This window comes from Gekko japonicus, unplaced genomic scaffold (genome assembly GCF_001447785.1).
Source record: "Gekko japonicus isolate JY-2015 unplaced genomic scaffold, Gekko_japonicus_V1.1 scaffold1077, whole genome shotgun sequence".
Taxonomy (NCBI): domain Eukaryota; kingdom Metazoa; phylum Chordata; class Lepidosauria; order Squamata; family Gekkonidae; genus Gekko; species Gekko japonicus.
In genome coordinates this window covers 428,641-442,166 of record NW_015176482.1, presented here as the reverse complement: position 1 = coordinate 442,166, position 13,526 = coordinate 428,641, and the positions used below count along the sequence as shown (strand labels likewise).

General features: G+C 46.6%; 1 protein-coding gene across 1 annotated transcript in view; it reads right to left on the bottom strand.

Moving 5' to 3' along the window:
- Positions 1-7,982, bottom strand: part of BAHD1 (bromo adjacent homology domain containing 1) — a 106,738-nt gene extending 98,756 nt beyond the window's left edge. The window contains exon 1 of the mRNA XM_015427217.1: positions 7,848-7,982. The gene's annotated coding sequence lies outside the window, so the exon portion shown is untranslated. The remainder of the gene's footprint in view (positions 1-7,847) is intronic.
- Positions 7,983-13,526: the final 5,544 nt, after the last annotated feature.

Below are 13,526 nucleotides of genomic sequence, written 5' to 3'. Positions count from 1 at the left end.
CCCCCAGTCCTACACCCCCCCTACAAAAACAGTCTCCCTTACACTTTACCAAGAAAAGGTTCCAAGCTCACACTCCTGTCCTTTCTTAGTGTAATCCAGCATTTAGTCAATAGTTTCTAGTAGATGTCATTTTATCATTTTATTGGGGGGGGGGGGGGGGAGAAAAGCAGCAACCATCTACACACACGAGGAAAATAAATCAATAATGGGCCCAGGTTCTATTTGAACCTACTTCCATGAAGTCAGCCCCTGAAACATTTCCTGATTTTTTTTCCTTCTTACAACAACTGCTTGAGAATTATGAAAATGGGGCCACAATTCAGATTATTTTAAAATGTCAGTACAACCAGAAATTGGCTGGGTACTACTAGTGTCAGCAAAACCAACACCCACCTTTTAGGTGCATCAAAAGTATTTTTGCCCATCCACACACAGAAAGCTAGGGCAGCAACTCCATTTAAAACAAGACCCAGAAGACACTGGAATGTTATTGGACTGATGACATGATTGTCCAGACTCTTAAAAGTGAACAAATGAAGTCAGTTTCAGACTAAGCAGCCTGCCCCCCAAAGTTCCTTGCTGTACTCGAGAGGAAGAAGACAATGACTCCAAGAACTAATTCCTTTTTTTTTTTAAGGAAAAAAGAGGAGTAAAGTTTTCACGAAATGACAGGGTACAGCTGTGTGCTTATGTTTGCTTAAAAAAATTCACAAGTATATTCCCCCCTCCGCAGCATCATGAATATAGCAAGAGAACACTCAGCTTCTAAATCAGTAAAAAGTGATGTAATTTCTTTTACAAGGCATTAGAAATTACACAAACTGAGAAAACACAAGCAATTGCACACAGGAGGGTGTGAGTGAAGGGGGCAATTTGGAAATCTCATCTCCCCACAAAAAATCTCCAAGATTCTGAAAGTTCTCAGCGGCTGGAGACGGCCACCTTTCCCACCCCCCTTCCCTGCCACTTTTTTCCTCTTTCATTTACTTGCAGCTATGGCCAACCATCTGTTTAGGCTAATTTACCAAGTCATAGTTTTCTGTACACCAAAAGGAGTTCCCCAAGTATGTAGAAAGACCCTAACACCTAATCAGAAAGGGTGCTGGGCATGACGGAGGAGCCACATCCCAGACACAAGGCAGTAAGTGTCTATGACACTCACTACCACCACCACAATGTATGCTACACTGCACATGTCATGTGTGCAGTGTAGCATATATTGTGGTGGTGAGTGTCAGAGACACTTACTGCCTTGTGCCTGGGATGTGCCTCACATATTCCCAGCAGCTAATCACTACTTTTTGAGCAGTGGGAAAACATCCCTTTTACCAGGGTGAAAAAAGCACTATTTTGAAAAGGGATGACTGGAACCACCCCAGTCAACAACTGCACACTAAAATGATCACCTAGGAAGGTTCTAGTAACCTTACCAACTCATACCATGCCAGTGTAACACAGAAGGGCCCATCTACAATGTCTTCCTAATGTTGCTATATTACAATACACATCACAATTTGTAGAAATAAACAATTTATTATATGTTGTATGCATTCTGACCACAATAAAGAAGAGAGCTTTTACAGAGCAAGTGAAACTAGCTAGACACTATGTCAACTAAAAGTAAAACCTTAAGCCTGTTTCCTTGACTTTGTTTGATGAAACCAAGTGACAGCTCTCCAGTAGGTATTTGAACTTACTCTTCTGAAGCCAGCTGACATATAAATGACATTTCTAGCCCCAAGGATGGAAAGCACAGAGACCATTCATTTACACCTGCAGCTTTATAGCACTCTGGTTTCTCTGGTTTAGCCCAAAGTGGAATCAGCAGCTACTTATTTGCTGCTGAACTAGTTTAGAAACAAAAGCACTTGCTCAGGTACGTAAAGCCTTCCATGACACATGCTGTGGTAATGCATTTGCTATTCCAGGAGATGCTCCAGAGCAAAGCAAACAGGCCTTTCCCCGTTCCTGTCACTGACTCATTTTGGCTCTCTGCAACTAGAGGTATGAAGGTAAGAAATTTACTTGCTATCTTATTTTACTGTGGTCTTCTGTCATTTGACACAATCCAAGAAATCATGCATGCTAACTGTGAAAATCAGATACCAAAATTTTTAAAGGGAATTTTTCATATTTTGAGATCTTCCTTGAGCAGGGCTGGATATTACTGTCATCCCTTTGCCCTGTGATGCCTTCTCACTCTTTTGTGAGGTACTCCCCACACCCTTTCATGCAGCGGACAATGCAGCAACCTGCTCCCCAAATTCCTTTAGAAAACAACCTCAGTATTGCAAACAGTTTACGTTTTGTACAGTAGAATAACAATTCATCACACACCCACAGTGACTGGAGCAGGATGAAACCCATTAGTAAAGATATGTTTAGCATAAACAGGTAGGATAGCATTTTGTTCAAGTCAGAGTATCTGGATTACAGGCTTATGGTTGTGACTTTCAAACAGTTCAACCAATTAGTTCAACGAACAAACTAGAATTTGCTCCCATGGAAGCATTTTTGTACTGCATTTCTTTGAACCTTTATCCATGCTTCTGAAAGTTAGCAGGGAAGGAAAAAACTCTGTAACAGCACAGAACTAAAAGGGCTTCCACATGTGCAGAGTTTGACTATCAAGCATTTGGGGTTTTAATGAACAAATACTAACTGGGGCAGTTATGTAACTTGTGATACCACTGATAAAACTTAATTACGTGTGACTATCTAGGTTCACCAATTACTTGAGCTATTTGTTTAGTATATATTTATTGTGAAGAACAGTCTTTCTGTAATGCATTACTTCTTTTTGATCAATTTCAACACTGAATATTCTTAGTCATCTGTTCCTACCTCAATACAAACTTCAAATGCTGTACGAGCAAACAATTCAAAGACTTAAGCGGCCACTGAATAGTTAAGTCTAGAAGAAGCATTTACATTTTTGAAATTGGCAAGTTCTGTTTAGGTCTCTCAAAGCCAAGAATCAAAAATAATTTATCACCTCAACAGAATGAATCTTTAAAGGGCTAAAAGAAAAATTGCTGCATTGTCCATGCAAATTAATACCTCTCACACAACAGAAATGTGTGTGAGTTTCTAGCGAAGGGAAGTTTCATTCCTAAAGTTATCACAGTTCATTTTCCTTTGAAAAATCATGATTTGGCAAAAAGTCATAGAAGTATCCAAAGGAAATTAAGTTGGATGATGCTAATGGATTATTGTATTAGAGAACTGGTGGGATGCCCGTTACTATTTCTTATGGAAGTCAGGATGCAGCAATCATGTTCTCAAGAAACAAAAAAACAAAAGGTTGTTTCCCATTTTGCAAGAGTCAGGTTGGTAAACCGTATCCAGAAACATCCCAGAATTCAATGAGGCCTCTGAAACTGCCAAAAACAAAAAAAGATGTCACTTCAGTTGTTTGAGGTATATCATAATTTTGCTCTGACAACTGAGTTTGCTGCAGCATTTAGGAGAGAGAGCTGGGAAGTTCACAATTCAAATCTCTACTCAGACATGAACTCAGTAAGGTGAACTTCAGCAAGCCTCAATTCGCTTATAGCAACTGCTTCATCTGCCGTGTATAATAATACTGTACTGCCTTCACAATAATTACACAAAGGACCTTGAACATTCGAAGTCTGGCATACAAACACAGAGAATTATTGCTTTTAATATATTAGGGATTATTACACAGGTAAGTAGCCACATCTGTGCTAGTTGTGTCTAAGATATTATTAACAGCATCCTTTTTAAGCTTGTTTCGTATGAATCGTTTATAATATATTGCACAAACATGAACACCCACAATATGTATACGTAACCTATCTTTAGCAAGAGCTCTGGATTGCCTGTGTCTGTGCCCTACTCTGAGCCTTGAATACAGAGTGTTAAGATACATAAATAATCTTCCATTCTACTTAACAGGACAGAAACTCAGTAAGTTTAAAGGGGGGGATCTGCATAAAATAAACAGTGGGTTAACTACTTCCCAAATCTGAATCAAGGATGCTCATCTTGGTCTTACACAAAATAAAACTACCTTGCAGCAATACAGATGCATAAGTGACACAAGTATAGCATTGCTTGTTTGCCTGATACAGACAGTGACATTTCTTGATCCAACTTAATATCAAGAATTCAAACATCATAGCCAGCCCGCATTTTTGGCCGTTCTCTGGGGAACAACAGTACTGATATCAATGAGACTTTCTTCATTCTGAGGATCAACAGTTAAACTTCATTTAGCACTGCTTGCCAACCCCCATCCACTCTTCTTTCCCTCGTCCTGTTCATCTAGCCAACAGTAAGCATGTAAGAGCAATGTCACTTCAGTGCTCCATACAGAAGTGATTACACTTCTAATACTAAAGCAGCTATCAGCATTAGAATGTCACCTCAATAAGCAACCAGATCTCTCTCCAATGAAATCACAAATTTGCTAGCCACCTTTCAACAGAATGCCTACTCAGTATTATGGGGCTTGCATACAAAAGATTAATGTGCTAGAAGCAGTATTGCAAAAGGCTTCACATTCTAATTGTCACAAAACATTGGTTGGTTGATATTCAGAAGTCATCTTAGGCAAATTATTACTTGTATCCTTAAAGAATACCTTCTATCAAACTATGTTACTAATCACACAGTTCTTTACCAAGACATATTTAGATTACAGTGCCAAAGATTCTTCCAGAAGCCTGAATTCAATAGGTGCTCTTGGAACATCACAAGGAAATGCTGGCACTGTACCTTCTACTTTCACCAGAACTCTGCCATGAACACATTCTAGCATTCTTGCAATGGCCTGGAGACACCAGCATTAAGTGCAGATGGTGGGAAGGTGAGTGGTGAGTATAACATGGCTTTAACCATGGGCTCACCAAACAACCATGGGCAAGCCATAGCGTGCCTTAGTCCCCAAGGTTACAAAACAGAATGGGGACTCTTCTAACCAAATTGTCACAAAACCATATACATAAAGAAATATTACACTCCAAGGATAGTCAGGCGGCCAATCTAGATATATAAAAAGTAACAATCCAGTTAAAATTTTACAGATAGTGGCACCCATTCCTTTCAAATGACAGCTAGGAAGGAACAAGAGCATCCAATTCTCCCACCGCCCCTCCTCAGTAAAAGCCCCATGCTGCAGAAAGCAACACAAGCAGCTGCTCTCTACAATACAATCTACTTGAAGGAAAAGATGAAAATCTGGAAGCAGATAATACAGATGGTCAAGATTCATGCCTTCATTATTTTGTTCCACTGCAAAAATACACATTAAAATACAACAGGTACTTTCCTAGAAATATAAACAGCTTTCAGATTATACCAGCTCACATCAGATATGTGTTCTATGTGGTCGTTAGCATGTAGGCTATACAACGGAACAGAACATCTGATGTTCCACAGAGTAGTTATTTTCTGGATCATCCCACACAGGAGTGACACACTTGATAGAAATGAAACTTATTGCACATCCTTTGCACATAACAGCTGTTTAACATGCATTTTGCTTCCATTTAGTCACGTATTAAAGTAAATAGTCGAACTTTCAGAAAACATAATGTACTAATAAAACTCCTAAAACAAATTTCATACATGTGACGCAGCATTTTCAGTTTCCTTCCCCTGCTGGGATACAGGCATGAAAGAACTACAGTTTTATGTTTTTAAGTTTAGGCTTTTTAATTGAATACAGGCAGGTGGATTTTCAGCCTTCCTATATATTTTATGCATTCTGTCCACAGTGAATTTTCAGTCCTCCAACTGCATTTGTTCCCATAAAGTTTCACATATTTGCAAATGGCTTTTTCACATATTAAGCTCTCCTACCTTTTGGTAATGCTCCTGAAACAGATGTCCACTTTTTCTTTGCTCTCTGGTGAAACTGACTAGGATGGGGAAAACACTTGATAGTCTCCCTCCCCCCTTCACAAAGGCATGCAGGTGCACCAATGCAAGCATGAACAGTTATATTTTTAAAAGATTTTCACTCAACATTGCCAGTTTCACTGGAGAACAGAAATGGGGGAGGAAAAAGCGGTAGGGCAGACTAGAAGGATCTGTGTTGTGCTACATCCAAGTCTAGCCATAAAGCAGACTGGACTAACATGTAGGAAAGCATCTTCCCCTTAATCATTTGAAAGTACTGCGTTGACATTTTAAGTGGGAAAAGCATAACAATGCTAAGCCACACTAACTGAAATGGGGGGAAATTTCTGGGAAATCATTCAAGTGCTTTAAAAAGATTACGGAATTTTTGTATAAGAGGATGCTATATGTCCATCATTTCTCTGCCAGTGAAGTGTGACAAAGAGGCAGACCAGACTGAGAATTTTGTAACCCCCATGAATTGTACTCCTACAAGATCAGATGGGGGGCAGGGGGAGCCTGGTGCTCCTGTTTTCTTTGGGAACCAGGGGTGGGGAGACTCATCACCACCCTGCACACTGCCTTCAAGGATTTTCTAAATGCTTTCAAATAGTAGAACTATTGCATAACTTTAGTTCATTTCATTAAACACTTCTCTTGAGTCAGTGTGAAGTTCTTACATGCCTTGGTCTTTCCAGGGGAAAGCTATTACTATTCAGCTCCCAGCAGTTGCCTCAACCCCCTTTCCTTAAGACTGGGCCACTTCTGATATGGTGCCTGGTTCCAAGAACAGCCCACTGAACTAGGAATAGAGAGTGTTCTGTGCGCCTTTGTCCTTTACGGTCCGTTTTAATCAGGACATCTGTCTCCATGTCTGGTCTATCCACTAAAGAGTTTGGTACAGACAGAGCAGCCCCCTCTGCACTAGGAAATGGGGCTGTGTAACATTGTCTATTACAGAGGCAGGGGGCAAATTAGGAAGGGAGGGGAGCAGAGGACAACCAAAGGTTTACAAACGGCGCCATTCACGTGGTCTCCCCCGGATCTGTTTGGGAAGGGGGCGTTTTTGTTGCTGATGTTATAAAAGTTAATGGTTTTATTACGTAACTTCAGCGTCCTAAAGCTAATCCCAGGAAGCACAGGAGGAACCGAGCAAGCCCCCAGACAGGGTCCCAGTGGGCCACCGGGGAGCCGTGCAGCCAGGGCTCAGCCCACCTGCCACCAGAGGCCATTTCCTCTCCCTGCTCTCAGACGGCCGGGTGATGGGCGGGGTGAGATGGGAGCAGCCCGGAGTGTCCTTCAGCTCGGACGGAAGACCAGCCAGGGCCACGGTGCCCTTCGGAAAAAGCCGATCAGAACCCGGCGGCAGCCAGGCCAGGGCCCCAGAGGCACCGACGTCGGGGTGTGTGCGCGCGCGCGTGTGTGGAGGGAGCAGAGAAGCGGCTGCAGCTGGAACCGCAGCTCGCAAGTCAGCCAGGCAAGCCAGCCACCCACCCACCATGACACGAGGGAAGGCGGACAGCCGAGACACTCGAGGAGACGGAGACGACGACAGCAGCAGCGGCGGCGGCGCCACCGGGGACTCTCCACCCGGGAAGCTCACCCCTCTCCCCGGCCTCCGCCAGGAAGCCTGAGCCGGATCCCGGAGGAAAGTTCCCGGGGGGGACCCCCACCCTCTCCCTCCTCCTGAAGCCTGCGCCGCCGACTCCCGGGGCGTCCCGCAAGAGCCGCGCCCCCTCCGCTGCCTTCCGTCCCCCACCCCCGACCTCCTCGGCGGCCACCGCGACGACGGCACCTGTTCCCATCAGGCGCCTGCCCCCGACGAGTTCTCCAGCGCCCGTGACGCCCCTGCAGCAGCACCAGCCCCACCACCACCTTGCGGGATCCGCGGCGGGCGGAGCCCCACCGCGCTGCCGGCCGGCGCAGACCGACGGACGGGCTCCCTCCCCTCCTCTCCCCATGCCTGCTCGCTCACTCACCGGGGCGCTCGCGGGCTGCTGCTCCTGCTCCGCCGCTGCCGTCGTCGCCACTCTGCTCGGCGGGGCCCACCCGGAGCAGGCGGAGGCCCCGGCCGGGCTGGAATCCGGCGGCTGGAACGCCCCGGGGCGCCCGAGTCCCGGGCTCCACGCTGCTGCGTCAGCACCGCCTTCTCCTCCTCCTCCGCTGCCGCCTCCCGCCGCGTAGCCGCCCGGCTGCGGGATGGGGACTGGAGGCGCGCCCCCTTCTGGGGCCCGCGTGCACAGGCCGGAGGAGGGCGGTCGGGGCTGCTGCGCTGCTACTCCCGCCGAGGGGGAGGGGGAGGGGAAAGGGGGGGAGAGGAGGGAGGGCTCCCGGTTTACCTCCGCCGCCTCACTGCCGCCGATGCGCTCGAAGTCCCCCAAAGCAGCGGCGGCGACGGCGGCGGCAACAGAGGCAGCATCGAGTCCCTGCTCCGCTCCGTCCGTCCTCCCTTCCTGCTTCCTCGTCAGCAGCCAATCAGGGCCCTCTCCAGCGCCGTCCGCTCGGCGGCGCCCGCCAATCGCGCGGCACCTGGCCCGCCCCCGCTAACCAATCTCCGCAACCAGCCACCCGCCCCAGCCGAGTCCCAGCGCAGGCAGAGGCAAGGCAGGCAGGCAGGCAGGCAGCTCCCAGCGGACACGGCATGGCCACTGCCGCCCAGCGCGGGGGGAGGGGCGGCCCCACGCGAGCAGCAGCAGCAGCAGCAGCAGCATCCTCTGCTCCCCGCCCCCCTCCGCGCAACCTGCCTCAGCCGCCGCCTTCTCCCTCCGAAGGCTTGGAGGAGGAGGAGGAGGGTTCTCCCGCCGCCCCTCCCCAGTAAAACCCCCGACCCTCTCCCCCCCCGCCCCGTCGCCGAAGCCCCACTCGGTCTCTTACCCCCTGCGGCGGCATCCTCCTCTCCGTGCCTGTCGCCGGGAGGAAGACCTCGACGAAGTTTTAAGTCGCCACACGCGCCAGCCGGTCTCTCTCGCCTGCGGTCGTCGAAGCTCCGGTTGGGGGCGAGGAGGAGGCAGGGTCCCGCGGCGGCTCCAGCCGTCCCCGGTTGGGTCCTCTTCGTCGCCAGCCCTTTGTTGTATCCACTCCCGCTGGAGCTTCCATAATCAGGTCACCGACTCCACTTGTCAGTCACCCTCCAGCAGTTCCTGCCCACAACAGACGAGTCCCCCTTCTGCTCTCACCTCCTCGCCCCTGAAAACGCCCTGCTTGCGCAATCGAGGCTACAGCCGCCGGGGGAAACGGGGGGGAGGGCGCGTCGAACCAAGAACATCCCGTCAAACTTGCAGTGCCATCTATTTGATAACCCACTCGACGGCTCGGGGCAGCATATTCCAATATTTTACAACGTACATTAAAATGCCCGTGGCCTTCCATTTGGAGGGTGAAGTAGCAGGCCTCCTTCCTCCAGCCTGTGATGGAGACCACAGTGGCTGTCCCTCACGTCCAGCTGGAGAGCAAATATACCTTCTGTGGCTCCTGCTGGACAACACAGGGATAGGTTTGTGTGGTTCCCCAGTTGCTCCTGTGGCTGCCAACATAGTGGCAAGGGGGCTTCCACGTGGCGGGTTTCCCCACAACTTCCTTGCCCCTGTTGCCTGGCAGCAAGGATCCCGCCACACTGCCCAAGCTTTTGCAGGCAACTGAGTATCATCATGACATTCTTACAGTCTGTGGATCAGGTTCACTGAATGGCCAACTTTCATTTAAAAAAAAAAAATGTCTCTATCCTCTTTCACTGAGATACAAGGGGGAAAGCCAGATCTCCTGTAAAGAAAGGGGCCAGAGACATTTCTTAAAAATAAAAGCTGTAAACTCCGAGAACCTTTACACATGTTATTACAACTTCAATTGCTGATTAAAAACCCATAAAAGCCTGGTGCGTTGGGGAAGGGGAGAATGACAGCTACAGGGGCAGGGGAAATGGCTGCTATGTGGGCACAACCAGGAATTTCTGTACTTTTCCACCCATCTCCAGATCAGATAAAATACTGGAGGTGCACGAATGTACCACAATGCTGTAAGGAAGTGGGAGGGGGGGGTCTGTTTCCCAACAGCATCAAACTCAGGGCAAATACAAGCTCAATTGCATTACTAGTGAACCAAGGACTAACACCTTTTTAAAGCAGACTTGATGTTGTAACATTACAACTGACCAATATTTAACTATGACATTTACATCTCTCCTGTCTTCCATGAAGCTCAAGTCAACATTCAATCAGTCTCCCTGACAAGAAGATTCTTCATTTTTGGCATTTACTAACTATCCATTTGTTTGGTATTATTTTTCAGTTTTGCTGATGGAGAACCAAATCTAGCAGGCAGTTTTAATCTGACCTGAGCTAAAAGACATTAATCTTGAGCTGTGCTGTTGGTGCCAAGCCTATCTGAATACTAAATGTAGAATGATCTCTTGAAGGTTGTGGACTTCTCTTAAAATGATTTGTGGATTGCAAATTTGGTGAGCGGATCCAATTGCCATATGTTGTCCTAACTGAGATTAAACAGGTTTTAGCACTTTATTTCTCAAAAAGTTCCAATAGACTTTAGCAAGACTGACCTGTAAGGGTGTAATCCTGTGTACATACACTTGGGAATAAGCCCCATTGCACTGAGACTCACTTCCAACTAAACACGCACTGCACAAATAAGTGTACTAGGCAACTAAAGAGCAACTAGAATGATAAAAGGGTTGGAACACTTTCCCTATGAAGAAAGGTTAAAACACTTGGGGCTCTTTAGCTTGGAGAAACGACGGCTGAGGGGTGACATGATCGAAGTCTATAAGATTATGCATGGGATAGAGCAGGTTGAGAAAGAAGTACTTTTCTCCCTTTCTCACAATACAAGAACTCGTGGGCACTCAATGAAATTGCTGAACAATCAGGTTAGAGCAGATAAAAGGACGTACTTCTTCACGCAAAGAGTGATTAACACATGGAATTCACTGCCACAGGAGGTGGCGGCGGCTACAAGCATAGACGGCTTCAAGAGGGAATTAGATAAGCATATGGAGCAGAAGTCCATCAGTGGCTATTGTATAGATAGAAACTCTCAGGCCGGGGCAAGTGATGCACTGTATTCTTGGTGCTTCGGGGGGGGGCAACAGTGGGAGGGCTTCTAATGTCCTGGCCTCACTGCTGGACCTCCTGATGACACCTGTTATTTTTGGCCACTGTGTGACACAGAGTGTTGGACTGGATGGGCTATTGGCCTGATCCAACATTGGCTTCTCTTATGTTCTTATGCTAGGAGGACTACCCACGTGTACTTGCCCCCTTATACAGCAGTAGTCAAGGTCGATACAGTTTTTAGTTGCGTAGAAATTCTTTGGCTTGATTTCTTAATGTACTACAGGGAAGGCTTTTGTGCCTACGAGGGAGAAGTGTTGCCTTTCTTACCTCTGCATAATAAATTGCATTTGCTGAAATGCCCTCTTTTGCATTACTATTTCAAGATACAGGAGCTCTGTGCTCCCTTTGCATCAGATCCTAGTACAGAGGAGGTTAAGATTAAAGGAGTTTCATAGGCAAGCTTTGCTCCAGTGATGGCTGCTAACTATTTGAGAGGACAGAGAGACAGGGAAGAAGAAGAAGATGATGATGATCAAATTCAGCAGTTTAATGGAATTGGCCTAGTAAGATCACATGTTTCGTTCTGCGTTTTAACTATTTTGGAAACCAGTTCCTTATCTTTGAAAGCCCCTGAAAACACACACCACAGAAAGACTACAAAACATTTGCCATGCTCAGGGGTCATTTCGTGTGGGAGCACACAGGAACGGAGCTCCAGCAGTAAGGAGCCCAGGGGGCGGGCACATGCAACAAGCCCTGCCCCCAGCAGCCCTCAGTCAGGCCACGAGGAGCAAGAAGCAGCCAGGTAAGTTGCAGAGCCCCATCCGGCCCACCTTCAGGTACAAGCTCTCCCTCCTCTGTGAGGGCAGATCTGCATGTTCCCCTCCCCCCATAGCTAGCAATCCAAAACAGTCCAGTAGAGCCTGAGTGATGGGTGTTGCCTTCTGACACACTTCTGGTGATGTCAGGGGGTGTGGCATATGCTAATGAGTTACACTAATGAGCTCCTGCACCTCTTTTTCTATGAAATGACCCCTGGCCATGCTTAAACTGCCCTGAGTGTTAAGAGGCAACTAATCCACCTCAAGTGATCTTGAGCATGTACCTAAATAAGATGGCTGGAAAGGCATATCTCTGCAAGAATATGGATAAAGATTTACTTTTAAAAAGCTGGGAATTTGGAAAACCTGATACACAAATTGTTGGAAAGTTATGATGATGTTCCATTGTCATTTTTTTTTAATGAAAAGGCCTTGGGGAGGTGGGGGGGATATCTGCTACCAGGGGACTGGCACAGGGAAATCTGCCATGTGAAGTTATCAGCAGCTGCAGAAGCAACAGGGAAGCCACACAAGTGTGACCCTGTATGGAAGACACCTGAAGCTGCACTCCTCAAAAGTGGAAAAAGAGCATTTCCTTGCAACACCTGTTAGGCAAAGATCTATGCATAAAAATAAAGAGATCTTCATATGGCAAATATTCCCGTGGTCTAGAGCAGCAGCAATGCTAGTTTTTTTCCTGTGTGGTTTCGATTTTGTTTCATTTTTTAAAAGTGTTTTGAAATCATAGCACAGCCTCTGACTCATCTTAGAATAAAGCAGCTGTCAGTGCTGGGTTCTTTAAGAATGATTTCTTGAACTGAGGGCATCCTTTGCTTCAGTATTCTTATGGCTACATCATCCCACTTCCTTCAGTTCCCCATGTCTCCCAAAATAGCATTGCAAAATTGCTATCTGTTCAAATGTTTTAGAAAGAGGAAGTACGTATGTATATCACTGAGGGGTTGTTCATAGAAGCCGGGGATTCCATCCATGCAAATGCAGATCAACTTCCTTGACTGTAGTTTAAGTCTGAAGACTCTTCCAGTCATAGGATTTTCAGTGTGCCAGACACAAACCGCATTAGAGGGAAGGCATAGAGAAGAACCTGTGACCACCTGCTTGCTCTAGGCTGCATACCTGGGATTGCATTGGCAGAGTCCATACCACCCAGGGATTGTTGAAGCACTGTGGTTCAGCTGAAGTCATATAACTAAAGATGGGTTGAACGTGGGACTGAGCTTTCATATATTGAATGATGGTTGTATGATTGCTTTAGTCATGCATTCTCAAGTCCTGGCTTTTCAAGGCACCTTCAAAAGACTCAGTCAAGTAACATACCTGCCCAGATTGCAAATCACTGGGAGGAAAAAATCCCAAACTGAAGGTACTTAAGGGAGATATTTATCCAAAGGCAGCTGACCATAGGGTAACTCATGATATACTCTTCTAATACATGACTTCTCAAAACTAAAATCTGGTCATCATCTGAAATGCACCTTATCGTACTGGAGGCTCTAGTTTTTACTACCAGTGGGGCTTTTCTTCTTCTCCTTCCCTGATAGGCCAGACACAGCCTCATTCCAACCGGACCCTCTATGTGCTACTAGCAGAAACAACCTGCCTGTGGTCCATCTAGAGTTTGGGCAACAGCATATCCTGCTGGGAGGCGCAATGGAGGCCTGCTGTTGCTGCAACTTGGGCAAGTGTCCACAATTTTATTTATTTGTTTGTCTTATTAGATGTTTATTCCATCTGTCCCCCAGAACTGGGC